Below are 3,324 nucleotides of genomic sequence, written 5' to 3'. Positions count from 1 at the left end.
GTCGGGTACGCTGGGCGTACCCAAGGTTACGCCGGGCGTAATCGCTCCAGACCCAAAACCCTAATTTGAGTTGTTGGCTATAAAAGGAATGAGATGGCTTGGCTCCTCAGCCACCATTCCTCAGAAAGAAACCTTAAGAGAGTGTTCCTTCGTTCCTAGCCCTTTTGTGAGTGTTCTAAGCTTGGTGGTGTCATTTCAAGGTAGCAAAGGAGAAGAAGAGTCCATTGTGAAGGCTAGGAGCTGGTGTTCAAGTGTAGATCTAGGCTTAGCAAAGGTTGAAGCTTCTTTCTAAGGTAAAAAGTTCGGATCTTGACTTGTAGATCTTGTGGTATGCTTTATGGACCATTTTCGAGGGTTTTGGTCCCAAAGGTGGAGACTTTATGAGCAAGTGGTCTCCATTAGCTTAGATCCATCATATTTCTGGTCCATTTGAGTTGTAGATCCATAAAAATGTAATCTTGGACGTGAATGATTAGCCATGCATGAGATCTAGATCCTTGAGTTGAAATGGAAAGGTGTTAAGGAGTGTAAGAGCCTTTACAGCCATGCCAAGGCTTAAAGGTTCCGACTTTATGAGTAAGAATGCTTAAATAAGGCCGGATCTAGAAGTGGAAGTAGTGGCTTAACCGATTAAGAACAGAAATGAAGTGTGTCTAGATCTGACTATTACGCTGGGTGTAACTCCCAGTATGCGCAGCGTACTGGGAGGAGACCCTGATTATTGAGTTGGCGATGTACGCCCCACATTCATCAGTCTGTACGCCCCGCGTACTGAAGATGTTGACTTTTGCTGACTTTTAGGGTTTTAATCAACTTGTGGACTTTGAGTAAAGGGAGGGTAAAATGGTCTTTTACCCCTCCGAGGAATGTTAATAAGGGGTAAAGTCTAGTGGTGGAAGTCTATATTAATTAAAATGATATTCGTTATGATTAGGCGAAGTTGAGTCTTCGTTTGGGATTCGGAGATAGCGAGCACGTGAGATTCTAAACTTTCCATGAGGTGAGTTTTCTCACTATACTGTACCGGGAAGGGTTTTATTATGTGACCGGAAGGTCAGATATGTTATGGGTTGTATGCATCGTATATGATAAGTTAATCATTTATATGTGCTGTGTATGCTATGCTTGATATGGGCCGGCAGGCATTCTGTTATGGGCCGGAAGGCATATATGTAATGGGCCGGAAGGCATTATGATGAGGACCGTAAGGTAGGACCGGAAGGTTTACCGAGTCGGGACGGAAGTCCCCTGAGACACATGGACCGGAAGATCAGAGCCTGGAAAGGCGTATATGCGTAAGTAGTATTTTGGGGAACTCACTAAGCATTTATGCTTACAGTTGTTGTATTATGTGTTTTAGGTACTAGTGAGGACCGTAGGAAGGCGCCAGCGTGATCTGTACACACTGATGGAGGATTTATGATCTTCGGATTATATGATTTGTATTATGATATGATACATTGGAGTTTTATGGCTTGTTCTCGAAGAAAACATGTTTTTAAGAAATGAAAATTTTGTTTTGAAAATTTACGTTGTTACAAGTTGGTATCAGAGCCTTGGTTTGTGGGATTCGGGTGCACCTTCGGGCGTAACTGAACTCAAACCGAGGATTTGAGGAAATTTTTTAAAAATAAAAGCATAAAATTTTATAAGGGATTTTGTGATAACCAAGGATGAAGCAGTGTGTACGGTCAGCCAGCGCCTGAATGGTAAAAATCCACAAAATACCCTTACAATATGTGTTATGAGATATGTTATGATATGTTATGTATGATAGAGTAGACTAGGTTTTCATATTAGTACTAGAGTGACCTGATTTGTTATGCCTTAGTCTCGGGGAAACCTGCTGCTTTGAGATGCTTTGAGAGCGAGTAGGTAGCCAGTGCATAGCAAGAATAGAGTACTCGTGATCCGGGGTCCAAGGAGGAGGACTTGGGGTGAACGTTGATGCGGTGTAGTCAGTAGTATAGGGCCCGTACTACTGAAGACACCGGATCAGTAGGCAGTCCAAGTAAGAATCCTTTGGGTATCGGAGGTCGATTAGGGTTGCGTTATCGAGTGCGAGTATGCTCGATTGGGTCTCTGATATTTTTATGTTGTATTTCAGAGGCATCATGATTGGGACACGCCATAGACCTGAGACGAGTGGTGTGAGTGACGAGGAGATTCGTCAGATGATCCACGATGAGGTGGCTGCGGCAATCCGGGCCGAGATTCCGGAGATGTTTAGGTCTATCAAGACCACGCTGTTGGAGACTTTTGATGAGCAGTACGCCGCAGTGACTGAGGCCGCAGCTGTTGCCAGACCTCAGGGAGGTGACTCGTTGTTGTTCCGGGAGTTCAGCAACAGGAAACCACCCGAGTTTGATGGGACGCAGGACCCGATCGCTGCGATGCGATAGATTGCTGACATTGAGGGATGCTTCTACACGTGTTCATGTCCAGAGCATCTGAGGGTGCGGTTCGCTTTGAACCAGCTCCGCCTGGGAGCAAAGGATTGGTGGAAGTTCGTGACGGCGAACTTCACTCTTGAGGAGATTTCAGCGGTGACTTGGGAGAAATTCACCACCATGTTCCGAGATGAGTATGTTCCCCCGGTGGAGAGGGAACGATTGGTTCAGGAGTTCTTGACCCTCAAGCAGGGTAATGATTCAGTTGCTGTGGTCACCTAAAAGTTTCATGAGAGGGCGATGTTCTGCCCTGAGCAGGTGTCCACTGAGCAGGCACGGATGAGCCGATATTTGGGTATACTGAGGAGGGACATTCGGGAGTTCATATCGAACTCGACATACCGGACATTTGCTGAGTTCCAGGCAAATGCCCGGAAGAGGGATATTGAGTTGGAGACTCAGGCCAGGGAGGAGGCCAAGTCTCAACGGGTGGATCGGCGGCCGGCTCAGTCCCAGCCGGCAGCCAAGCGGACCAAGTCCGCCAATTCGAGGACAGGAGGTCAGAAGGGCCGCACTTGCGGAAAGTGCGGCAAGGGTCATGAGGGGGCCTGTCGATCAGGTGCTTGCTACAAATGTGGCAAGGAGGGGCACATCGCTAGGGATTGCCCCAAAGGATTTATGGTTTGCTTCCATTGCAACCAGACCGGCTGTCACACCCCAAAACCAAGAACGGCGGAAACGTTTCGGGGTGGAGGACGTCATGTGAAGTATCATAACAGTGTAAAGTAGTAAACAAGCAACGACATCATCCATTGAATTAAAGGTAAAGTTTTAATACATGTGTTCTTTCATAATGTACAACAATAAAAATGAATAATCAAAATACGACGAGTCTTGACCGTGCTCCATCTTCTCAAGGCCTGGACATCGTACC

The sequence above is a fragment of the Lactuca sativa genome, chromosome 6 (genome assembly GCF_002870075.4).
Source record: "Lactuca sativa cultivar Salinas chromosome 6, Lsat_Salinas_v11, whole genome shotgun sequence".
NCBI lineage: Eukaryota > Viridiplantae > Streptophyta > Magnoliopsida > Asterales > Asteraceae > Lactuca > Lactuca sativa.
Note: the sequence above shows the minus strand (reverse complement) of the source record.